At 44.8% G+C, this 13,164-nt stretch overlaps 1 protein-coding gene across 3 annotated transcripts in view; it reads right to left on the bottom strand.

Moving 5' to 3' along the window:
• Positions 1-13,164, bottom strand: part of SPPL2B (signal peptide peptidase like 2B) — a 160,945-nt gene that overhangs the window by 101,640 nt on the left and 46,141 nt on the right. The window lies entirely within an intron of this gene.

Below are 13,164 nucleotides of genomic sequence, written 5' to 3'. Positions count from 1 at the left end.
CTTTAACTACCAAGAAAGAAAACATAAATTATGCTTACTTAATAATTTTATTTTCTTCTGAAGGGAAGAGTCCACAGCTGCATTCATTACTTTTGGGAATTCAGAACCTGGCCACCAGGAGGCGGCAAAGACACCCCAGCCAAAGGCTTCAAATACCTACCCAACTTCCCTCATTCCTCAGTCGATCTGATAAGGGAACAATAAAAGAAATATCAGGGTGAAAAAGGTGCCAGAAGGACAAAAAATGTACTGCCACATAAAATGCGGGCGGCAGCTATGGACTCTTCCAGTCAGAAGAAAAGAAAATTATCAGCTAAGCATAATTTATGTTTTTCTTCTGAAACGGGAAGAGTCCACAGCTGCATTCATTACGTTTGGAAAAACAAAAGCTAGAGGACACTGAATGCAAACAAAGGGTGGGTACAAAAAGGCGTCCCCCTCGAAAGGCACCACCGCCTGAAATTACCTGACACCCTACAAAAACTAAACGACAAGGGAAAAATCGGATGCCCAGGTAACTGCTCATCAGTTAAATAACCTGCAAAGCCGTGCTAGAGACCACTCTGCTAAGCACAAAGGCCTCCGAGGAGTCAGCCCAGCGGCTCTCGACTCCCACGAAAAGTACCCCTAAAAGTAAAAAAACTATCTACCCCCGAGGGGGAGAAATGAGAACCCAATAAGAGATCCAAAGGACCATCCAACACAAGCTCAAAATAAAACAGAGCAACCCAAGGTTGCCACAGGACCACTGCCGAGGGAAACACACTCCCTAAAAGGACAAGAACCAGAAAAATAAGTCCATACACATATGGTGTTCCAGAAAACCGAAAGGTCCCTATTGCATCATAGCCAAGTCAAAACCTGTCAGGTTAGACAAGCACAATCAAGCAGAGACAGGATAAATGTCCTAGCAGTTAAAAAAAGAGCTCTCCAAGGGAACACAGAGCCACCTGTAAACAAGAACTCACGACGACCAATCTCCAGGCAGCAAAGCTGATCCTAAGCCATTGTGGGACTCATCCCACTAAGAAGCGCCGAAAAATCTCGACAACAGCTCCCGACCAGAACTTTCTGGACTCCAAGGAGTGTCCCATCCCAGGAGCAGACGCCATCAGTAGAGAAATGGGCACCAAGAGTCCCCCCACCGGAGGACAAACTCAATAATAGTAAACGGTCAACACTGCACAGAGCAGACCAATCCCCGGCCTTCCCTCCAGCATAACGGTCCCAGACCGTCGGGAAAAAAAAGGATGGATCTACAAGGAATCAAAACCCCAAAGTAGAACTCTGACTGCTACTAAAACTGGCATGCTGCATGAGCCATGACAGGTAACCTCGTGCTCAGGACCGAAAACCCCTACACTGCAGCCTTCCAGAAGAAGGAACACTCCCCCAGGGAAGAAAGTACTCTGACCCCCGGCATCCTAATACCAGAATTCAGTTCCGTGATTCTGAGTACGCCAGGAATGAAAAAAAATCCTATGAGGCGAGAAAAACAAGGACCCACGGGCCTTCACAGATACTGAGGTACCTCCAAGTCAAGGAGAACACGCAAGAACCCATCCCCCACCTTAGGTGAGAAGAAAAGGGAGCAAAGCAACAGTAACCACCCTACCAATATAGGCAAGACCCTTCAGCCAATATCGCCAGCCCAGTTGAAACGAAAACTGGAGTCTACAAGGAAGCACAGATGTCCCAGAAGGCAAGTAGGGACCCGTCAGAGAGACCTCAAACTTAAGCCTCAGGCAGACTAATCTCCCATAAGATTCAGAAACCCTGCACTCAAAAAGTTACACGCGGGGGACCCAAACCCAAATGGTTAAAGCATAACCGTCCATGCCCGTTCCATGCAAGAGACGTGGTCCTAAGCCAAAGTCCTCAAAAAACGGAACAAATCGAAAGATCTAACTTCCTGAGGAATCCATCAGCTGCCTCCCATGGTAGGAGCGCACCCAAGACAGAGCCCTCCACCACCTAAAGTCTGTAGACCTAGATTACCTAGCAACAGCTTTAAACCCAAGAGTTTGAAAAAAAACTCCAGACCAGTTGAAGAAATGGGCAACCAGTACCCTTGGATCGCAAGGCTATCCTCTGTAGACAGGCCGAACGACCTGATACACACGCTGGTGAAGAGGAAGGACATGTCCCTGACCCCAGAAAGGCGAAAGTCTGTGACTGACCTCGGACCTCGGACCTCCTACCCTCAAGCCAAAAGGCTAGATCTGCATAAGGTCGAAAGGTAGCACCCAAGAGTCTAAAGACCATGGTATGACAAGGGGAAGTTCTTAGATTGAGAAGACGACAGTCTCCAGAAATCCTTACCGGATTGGTCTCCCGAAATCCCTGCAACAGGAACAACAATGGGAGCCTCGCAGCTCATGGCAGAAAAGGCAGGGTGACCCCTGCACTCCACGTACTGGAGCAAACGAAACGCTGAGAAAAAAAAAAGGAAGAAGGACATGCTTAGCACTTCCAGAACAGATGATCTAACCCAAAAACGGGAAGGAAGGAAAACTCCGCCACCACAAAAGGAATGTGACTACAAAAGTCGACATCCGAAGGTCATGCAAATCTCCAAACTCTACAGGAATGGAAAACTATGGTTCTGAGTCCCCAGGGACCCTTAGGAACCCCGATGACGTCTTTAAAAAGTCGGTCAAGTAACTCAAGCAAATTGGAACACCTGGTATTCCATCCAAGTACCCTACTTAGCTTCCGAGATCGGACACATTCAGGGTGGAGTGGCCGTTGGCCCATAAAAAGTAAATTTATGCTTACCTGATAAATTAATTTCTTCTATGATACGACGAGTCCACGGATTCATCCTTTACTTGTGGGATATTATCCACCTGAGAGCTGTCTATATAGCTCCTCCCTTAGCTCCACCCCTAGTCATTCGACCAAAGGTACAGGAAGAAAAAGGAGAAACTAAAAGGTGCAGAGGTGACTGAAGTTTTGAATCAAAAAAATATAATCAGTCTAAAATTGACAGGGCGGGCCGTGGACTCATCGTATCATAGAAGAAATTAATTTATCAGGTAAGCATAAATTTACTTTTCTTCTATAAGATACGAAGAGTCCACGGATTCATCCTTTCTTGTGGGATACAATACCAAAGCTACAGGACACGGATGAACGGGAGGGACAAGACAGATGGCTAAACAGAAGGAACCACTGCTTGAAGAACTTTTCTCCGAAAAATAGCGCCCGAAGAAGCAAAAGTATCAAATTTGGAAAAGGTATGAAGCGAAGACCAAGTCGCAGCCTTACAAATCTGTTCAACAGAAGCATCATTTTTAAAAGCCCATGTGGAAGCCACCGCTCTAGTAGAGTGAGCTGTAATTCTTTCAGCAGGCTGCTGTCCAGCAGTCTCGTATGCCAAATGGATGATGCTTTTCAGCCAAAAATAAAGAGAGGTAGCCGTAGCTTTTTGACCTCTATGTTTTCCAGAATAGACAACAAACAGAGAAGATGTTTGATGGAAATCTTTGGTCACTTGCAAGTAAAACTTCAAGGCACGAACCACGTCCAAATTGTGCAAAAGACACTCTTTCTTAGAGGAAGGATTAGGACAACGGGAAGGAACAAAAATTTCCTGATTAATATTCTTATTAGTAACAATCTTAGGAAGGAATCCAGGTTTGGTACGCAAAACCACCTTATCAGCATGAAAAACAAGATAAGGCGAGTCGCATTGCAATGCAGATAGTTCAGAAACTCTTCGAGCTGAAGAGATAGCAACTAAAAACAGAACTTTCCAAGATAAAAGCTTAATATCTATGGAATGCATAGGTTCAAAAGGAAACCCTTGAAGAACTTTAAGAACTAAATTCAAACTCCATGGCGCAGCAACAGGTTTAAACACAGGCTTGATTCTAACTAAAGCCTGACAGAACGACTGAACGTCTGGAACATCTGCCAGACACTTGTGCAGTAAAATTGACAAAGCAGATATCTGTCCCCTTAAGAAACTAGCTGATAACCCCTTCTCCAATCCTTCTTGGAGAAAGGACAAAATCCTAGGAATCCTGATCTTACTCCATGAGTAGCCTTTGGATTCGCACCAATAAAGATATTTACGCCATATCTTACGACAAACTTTCCTAGTGACAGGCTTTCGAGCATGAATCAAGGTATCTATGACCGACTCCGAGAATCCCCGCTAGGATAAAATCAAGCGTTCAATCTCCCTGAATGAGAAGGTCCTGTCTCAGTGGCAGAGTCCACGGTGACAGAGATGACATGTCCACCAGATCTGCATGCCAAGTCCTGCGTGGCCACACAGGTGCTATCAAAATCACTGAAGCTCTCTCCTGTTTGATTCTGGCAATCAGACGAGGAAGGAGAGGAAATGGTGGAAACACATAAGCCAGGTTGAACGACCAAGGTACTGCTAGAGCATCTATCAGTACTGCTTGAGGATCCCTTGATCTGGACCCGTAACAAGGAAGTTTGGCATTCTGACGAGATGCCATCAGATCTAATTCTTGCTTATAGATGGCAAGAGTGAGCCTCTGCCCATCGAATTATATTGGAAACCTCTATCATCGCTAGAGAACTCATTGTTCCCCCCTGATGATTGATATATGCTAGAGTCGTGATATTGTCCGACTGGAATCTTATTTATCTGGCCAAAGCCAGCTGAGGCCACGCCTGAAGCGCATTGAATATTGCTCTCCGTTCTAGAATATTTATCGGGAGGAGAGCCTCCTCCTGAGTCCACATACCCTATGCTTTCAGGGAATTCCAGACTGCACCCCAGCCCAATAGGCTGGTGTCCGTCGTCACTATGACCCATGCTGGCCTACAGAAACACATTCCCTGGGACAGATGATCCTGTGACAACCACCAAAGAAGAGAGTCACTGGTCTCTTGATCCAGATTTATCTGAGGAGATAAATTTGCATAATCCTCATTCCACTGATTGAGCATGCATAGTTGCAGTGGTCTGAGATACAAGCGAGCAAACGGAACTATGTCCATTGCCGCTACCATTAGCCCGATACCTCCATACACTGAGCCACAGACGGCTGAGGAATGGAATGAAGAGTTCGGCAGGTGGTTAAAATCTTTGATTTCCAGACCTCCATCAGAAAAATTTTCATGTCTACCGAATCTATCAGAGTTCCCAGGAATGGAACCCTTGTGAGGGGGATAAGAACTCTTTTTTACGTTCATCTTCCACCCGTGAGATCTTAGAAAAGCCAACACGATGTCCGTGTGAGATTTGGCTAGCTGGTAAGTTGACGCCTGAATTAAGATATCGTCTAGATAAGGCGCCACTGCTATGCCCCGCGGCCTTAGAACCGCCAGAAGGGACCCTAGCACCTTTGTGAAAATTCTGGGAGCTGTGACCAACCCGAAGGGAAGAGTCACAAACTGGTAATGCTTGTCCAGAAAAGCGAACCTGAGGAACTGGTGATGATCTTTGTGGATAGGGATGTGCAGATACGCATCCTTTAAATTCACGGTGGTCATATATTGACCCTCCTGGATCATTGGTAAAATAGTCCGAATGGTCTCCATCTTGAAGGATGGGACTCTGAGGAATTTGTTTAGGATCTTGAGATATAAAATTGGTCTGAATGTTCCCTCTTTTTTGGGAACCACAAACAGATTGGAGTAAAACCCCTGCCCCTGTTCTGTTTTTGGAACTGGGCAGATTACTCCCATGGTATGTAGGTCTTCTACACAGCGTAAGAACGCCTCTCTTTTTGTCTGGTCTACAGACAATCGAGAAAGATGGAATCTCCCCCTTGGAGGAGAATCCTTGAAATCTAGAAGATACCCCTGGGTCACGATTTCTAAAGCCCAGGAGTCCTGAACGTCTCTTGCCCAAGCCTGAGCAAAGAGAGAAAGTCTGCCCCCTACTAGATCCGGTCCCGGATCGGGGGCTGCCCCTTCATGCTGTCTTGGTGGCAGCAGCGGGCTTCTTGACCTGTTTACCCTTGTTCCAAGTTTGGTTAGGTCTCCAGACTGACTTGGATTGAGCAAAATTCCCCTCCTGCTTTGCAGCAGGGGAAGAGGTAGAGGGACCACCTTTGAAGTTTCGAAAGGAACGAAAATTAATTTGTTTGGTCCTCATCTTATTTGTCTTATCCTGAGCATGGCCTTTTCCTCCAGTGATGTCTGAAATGATTTCTTTTAGTTCAGGCCCGAATAGGGTCTTACCCTTGAAAGGGATAGCTAAAAGCTTAGATTTTGATGACCCATCAGCAGACCAGGACTTTTGCCATTTTAGCGCATAGAGCATTATGGCCTAACCTGAATTCTTTGCTGCTAATTTAGCCAGTTGAAAAACGGCATCTGTAATGAAATAATTAGCTATCTTAAGAGCCCTAATTCTATCCAGAATATCATCTAATGGGATCTCAACCTGAAGAGCCTCCTCTAGAGCCTTGAACCAAAACGCAGCTGCAGTAGTTACAGGAACAATGCCCGCTATAGGTTGCAGAAGAAAACTCTGATGAATAAATATTTTCTTTAGAAGACCCTCTAATTTTTTATCCATAGGATCTTTGAAAGCACAACTGTCCTCAATAGGTATAGTTGTACGCTTAGCCAGGGTAGAAATAGCTCCCTCAACACCCGAATGGTGTCTGATATGGGAAACTTTTTTTAAAAGTAGGAGGGGGAGAAATGGGAATACCTGGTCTATCCCACTCCTTTCTAACAATGTCCGAAATCCTCTTAGGGACCGGAAAAACATTAGTGTAAGTAGGAACCTCTAGATATCTATCCATTTTACACAATTTCTCTGGTGGAACTACAATAGGGTCACAATCATCCAGAGTCGCTAAAACCTCCCTAAGCAACAGGCGGAGGTGCTCTAGCTTAAATTTAAAAGCCGTCATATATGAATCTGTCTGAGGGAACATCTTTCCTGAATCAGAAATCTCTCCCTCAGACAGCAAATCCCTCACCCCCAACTCTGAACATTGTGAGGGTACATCGGAGATGGCTAATAAAGCGTCAGAGGGCTCAGCATTTACTCTCACACTGGACCTACTGCGCTTCCCCTGCAACCCAGGCAGCTTAGATAATACCTCTGTGAGGGTAGTATTCATAACTGCGGCCATATTTTGCAGGGTGAAAGAATTAGACGCACTAGAAGTATTTGGAGTCGCTTGTGCGGGCGTTAATGGTTGTGACACTTGGGGAGAATTAGATGGCATAACCCGATTCCCTTCTGACTGAGAATCATCCTGCGACATACTTTTATCAGCTAAAATATGTTCTTTGCAATTAATTGCCCTTTCAGTGCATGAGGGACACATTTTAAGTGGGGGTTCCACAATGGCTTCCAAACACATTGAACATTGGCTTTCCTCAATGTCAGACATGTTAAACAGGCTAGTAATGACACAAACAGGCTTGAAAACACTTTATTTAGTGAAAAAATAATCTTTAAAAAACGGTACTGCGCCTTTAAGAGAAAGAAAAGCATACACGTTCTGCAAAACAGCTTAAAAATAATCAAATCGTTTCAATTTTTTGCATGAATATTCAAAATATACAGCTAAGATTGCCCCACAAGGAAAGGAACAGTTAACCCTTCACAGTAAAAAAACGGATAATTAATAAGGCCTAAATCCGGAAAAAACACCCGCTGTGGCGCCTACCTGCCCTCAGGGATTGGAAAAACGGGGTTAAAACTTCGATTTGGCCCAACACTTCCACAAGGGCCCACCGGAGTTGGAGCTTGCTCTGCAAATACAAGTGCGCAACTGAGGCGTGAAAATAGGCTCCGCTCATCTCACTCGATGTTTTGCAGCCCAAATGAACCGCACCAGAGCGGTCTGAAACTAGCCATGTGGTTTCTTTAACCCAAAAAACATAATTTATGCTTACCTGATAAATTCCTTTCTTCTGTTGTGTGATCAGTCCACGGGTCATCATTACTTCTGGGATATAACTCCTCCCCAACAGGAAATGCAAGAGGATTCACCCAGCAGAGCTGCATATAGCTCCTCCCCTCTACGTCAGTCCCAGTCATTCGACCAAGAATCAACGAGAAAGGAGTAACCAAGGGTGAAGTGGTGACTGGAGTATAATTTAAAAGATATTTACCTGCCTTAAAAACAGGGCGGGCCGTGGACTGATCACACAACAGAAGAAAGGAATTTATCAGGTAAGCATAAATTATGTTTTCTTCTGTTATGTGTGATCAGTCCACGGGTCATCATTACTTCTGGGATACCAATACCAAAGCAAAAGTACACGGATGACGGGAGGGATAGGCAGGCTCATTATACAGAAGGAACCACTGCCTGAAGAACCTTTCTCCCAAAAATAGCCTCTGAAGAAGCAAAAGTGTCAAATTTGTAAAATTTGGAAAAAGTATGAAGCGAAGACCAAGTTGCAGCCTTGCAAATCTGTTCAACAGAGGCCTCATTCTTAAAGGCCCAAGTGGAAGCCACAGCTCTAGTGGAGTGAGCTGTAATTCTTTCAGGAGGCTGCTGTCCAGCAGTCTCATAGGCTAAACGTATTATGCTACGAAGCCAAAAAGAGAGAGAGGTAGCAGAAGCTTTTTGACCTCTCCTCTGTCCAGAATAAACGACAAACAGGGAAGAAGTTTGGCGAAAATCTTTAGTTGCCTGCAAGTAGAACTTGAGGGCACGAACTACATCCAGATTGTGTAGAAGACGTTCCTTCTTTGAAGAAGGATTTGGACACAAGGATGGAACAACAATCTCTTGATTGATATTCCTGTTAGTGACTACCTTAGGTAAGAACCCAGGTTTAGTACGCAGAACTACCTTGTCTGAGTGAAAAATCAGATAAGGAGAATCACAATGTAAGGCTGATAACTCAGAGACTCTTCGAGCCGAGGAAATAGCCATTAAAAACAGAACTTTCCAAGATAACAATTTTATATCAATGGAATGAAGGGGTTCAAACGGAACACCCTGTAAAACGTTAAGAACTAAGTTTAAACTCCATGGCGGAGCAACAGCTTTAAACACAGGCTTGATCCTAGCTAAAGCCTGACAAAAGGCCTGGACGTCTGGATTTTCTGACAGACGCCTGTGTAACAAGATGGACAGAGCTGAAATCTGTCCCTTTAATGAACTAGCTGATAAACCCTTTTCTAAACCTTCTTGTAGAAAGGACAATATCCTAGGGATCCTAACCTTACTCCAGGAGTAACGTTTGGATTCGCACCAGTATAGGTATTTACGCCATATTTTATGGTAAATCTTTCTGGTAACAGGCTTCCTAGCCTGTATCAGGGTATCAATAACCGACTCAGAAAAACCACGTTTTGATAAAATCAAGCGTTCAATTTCCAAGCAGTCAGCTTCAGAGAAGTTAGATTTTGATGTTTGAATGGACCCTGTATCAGAAGGTCCTGTCTTAGAGGTAGAGACCAAGGCGGACAGGATGACATGTCCACTAGATCTGCATACCAAGTCCTGCGTGGCCATGCAGGCGCTATTAGAATCACTGATGCTCTCTCCTGTTTGATTTTGGCAATCAATCGAGGAAGCAGCGGGAAGGGTGGAAACACATAAGCCATCCCGAAGTTCCAAGGTGCTGTCAAAGCATCTATCAGAACCGCTCCCGGATCCCTGGATCTGGACCCGTAGTGAGGAAGTTTGGCGTTCTGGCGAGACGCCATGAGATCTATCTCTGGTTTGCCCCAACGTCGAAGTATTTGGGCAAAGACCTCCGGATGAAGTTCCCACTCCCCCGGATGAAAAGTCTGGCGACTCAAGAAATCCGCCTCCCAGTTCTCCACTCCCGGGATGTGGATTGCTGACAGGTGGCAAGAGTGAGACTCTGCCCAGCGAATTATCTTTGATACTTCCATCATTGCTAGGGAGCTTCTTGTCCCTCCCTGATGGTTGATGTAAGCTACAGTCGTGATGTTGTCCGACTGAAACCTGATGAACCCCCGAGTTGTTAATTGGGGCCAAGCCAGAAGGGCATTGAGAACTGCTCTCAATTCCAGAATGTTTATTGGAAGGAGACTCTCCTCCTGATTCCATAGTCCCTGAGCCTTCAGAGAATTCCAGACAGCGCCCCAACCTAGTAGGCTGGCGTCTGTTGTTACAATTGTCCAGTCTGGCCTGCTGAATGGCATCCCCCTGGACAGGTGTGGCCGATAAAGCCACCATAGAAGAGAATTTCTGGTCTCTTGATTCAGATTCAGAGTAGGGGACAAATCTGAGTAATCCCCATTCCACTGACTTAGCATGCACAATTGCAGCGGTCTGAGGTGTAGGCGTGCAAAAGGTACTATGTCCATTGCCGCTACCATTAAGCCGATCACCTCCATGCATTGAGCTACTGACGGGTGTTGAATGGAATGAAGGACACGGCATGCATTTTGAAGCTTTGTTAACCTGTCTTCTGTCAGGTAAATCTTCATTTCTACAGAATCTATAAGAGTCCCCAAGAATGGAACTCTTGTGAGAGGAAAAAGAGAACTCTTCTTTTCGTTCACCTTCCATCCATGCGACCTTAGAAATGCCAGAACTAACTCTGTATGAGACTTGGCAGTTTGAAAGCTTGAAGCTTGTATTAGAATGTCGTCTAGGTACGGAGCTACCGAAATCCCTCGCGGTCTTAGTACCGCCAGAAGGGCACCCAGAACCTTTGTGAAGATTCTTGGAGCCGTAGCCAATCCGAATGGAAGAGCTACAAACTGGTAGTGCCTGTCTAGGAAGGCAAACCGTAGATACCGGTGATGATCTTTGTGAATCGGTATGTGAAGGTAAGCATCTTTTAAATCCACTGTGGTCATGTACTGACCCTTTTGGATCATGGGTAAGATTGTCCGAATAGTTTCCATTTTGAACGATGGAACTCTTAGGAATTTGTTTAGAATCTTTAAATCTAAGATTGGCCTGAAAATTCCCTCTTTTTTGGGAACCACAAACAGGTTTGAGTAGAACCCTTGTCCTTGTTCCGACCGCGGAACCGGATGGATCACTCCCATTAATAATAGATCTTGTACACAGCGTAGAAACGCTTCTTTCTTTATCTGGTTTGTTGACAACCTTGACAGATGAAATCTCCCTCTTGGGGGAGATAATTTGAAGTCTAGAAGGTATCCCTGAGATATGATCTCTAACGCCCAGGGATCCTGAACATCTCTTGCCCAGGCCTGGGCGAAAAGAGAAAGTCTGCCCCCCACTAGATCCGGTCCCGGATCGGGGGCTCTCGGTTCATGCTGTCTTTGGGGCAGCAGCAGGTTTCCTGGCCTGTTTGCCCTTGTTCCAGGACTGGTTAGGCTTCCAGCCTTGCCTGTAACGAGCAACAGCTCCCTCCTGTTTTGGTGCAGTGGAGGTTGATGCTGCTCCTGTTTTGAAATTCCGAAAGGGACGAAAATTAGACTGTCTAGCCTTAGCTTTGGCTTTGTCTTGAGGTAGGGCGTGGCCCTTACCTCCTGTAATGTCAGCGATAATTTCTTTCAAACCGGGCCCAAATAAAGACTGCCCCTTGAAAGGTATATTAAGTAATTTGGACTTAGAAGTAACATCAGCTGACCAGGATTTTAGCCACAGCGCCCTACGTGCCTGGATGGCGAATCCTGAGTTCTTAGCCGTAAGTTTGGTTAAATGTACTACGGCCTCCGAAATGAATGAATTAGCTAGTTTAAGGACTCTAAGCCTGTCCGTAATGTCGTCTAGCGTAGATGAACTAAGGTTCTCTTCCAGAGAATCAATCCAAAATGCTGCCGCAGCCGTAATCGGCGCGATACATGCAAGGGGTTGCAATATAAAACCTTGTTGAACAAACATTTTCTTAAGGTAACCCTCTAATTTTTTATCCATTGGATCTGAAAAAGCACAGCTATCCTCCACCGGGATAGTGGTACGCTTAGCTAAAGTAGAAACTGCTCCCTCCACCTTAGGGACCGTTTGCCATAAGTCCCGAGTGGTGGCGTCTATTGGAAACATCTTTCTAAATATTGGAGGGGGTGAGAACGGCACACCGGGTCTATCCCACTCCTTAGTAACAATTTCAGTTAGTCTCTTAGGTATAGGAAAAACGTCAGTACTCGCCGGTACCGCAAAGTATTTATCCAACCTACACAGTTTCTCTGGTATTGCAACGGTGTTACAATCATTGAGAGCTGCTAAAACCTCCCCTAGTAATACACGGAGGTTCTCCAATTTAAATTTAAAATTTGAAATATCTGAATCCAATCTGTTTGAATCAGAACCGTCACCCACAGAATGAAGCTCTCCGTCCTCATGCTCTGCAAGCTGTGACGCAGTATCAGACATGGCCCTAGTATTGTCAGCGCACTCTGTTCTCACCCCAGAGTGATCACGCTTGCCTCTTAGTTCTGGTAATTTAGACAAAACTTCAGTCATAACAGTAGCCATATCTTGTAATGTTATCTGTAATGGCCGCCCAGATGTACAAGGCGCCATAATATCACGCACCTCCCGGGCGGGAGATGCAGGTACTGCCGCGTGAGGCGAGTTAGTCGGCATAACTCTCCCCTCGCTGTTTGGTGAAATTTGTTCAAATTGTACAGATTGACTTTTATTTAAAGTAGCATCAATACAGTTAGTACATAAATTTCTATTGGGCTCCACCTTGGCATTGGAACAAATGACACAGATATCTTCCTCTGAGTCAGACATGTTAAACACACTAGCAATAAACTTGCACCTTGGTTATAATCTTTTTTAGCAAAAACGTACTGTGCCTCAAAGAGGTACTAAACGATTAAATGACAGTTGAAATAATGAACTGAAAAAACAGTTATAGCATCAAACTTTAAAACAATACAACTTTTAGCAAAGGTTTGTTCCCATAGTAAAATAACAATAATTAAATTTGACATAAAAATTACAGAGCAACGTTTTTATTCACAGTCAATATAAAATTCTCACAGCTCTGCTGAGAGAATCTACCTCCCTCTAAAGAAGTTTGAAGACCCCTGAGATCTGTCGGAGATGAACCGGATCATGCAGGAAATATAAGAGTAACTGACTCGAAATTTTTGATGCGTAGCAAAGAGCGCCAAAAACGGCCCCTCCCTCACACACAGCAGTGAAGAGAAACGAAACTGTCACAATTAAAACCAAACAACTGCCAAGTGGAAAATAATGCCCAAATATTTATTCACTCAGTACCTCAGAAATGTAAACGATTCTACATTCCAGCAAAAACGTTTAACATGATAAATACTTATTAAAA

This window comes from Bombina bombina, chromosome 2 (assembly GCF_027579735.1).
Source record: "Bombina bombina isolate aBomBom1 chromosome 2, aBomBom1.pri, whole genome shotgun sequence".
Taxonomy (NCBI): domain Eukaryota; kingdom Metazoa; phylum Chordata; class Amphibia; order Anura; family Bombinatoridae; genus Bombina; species Bombina bombina.
This window is presented reverse-complemented; position numbering and strand designations above follow the sequence as displayed.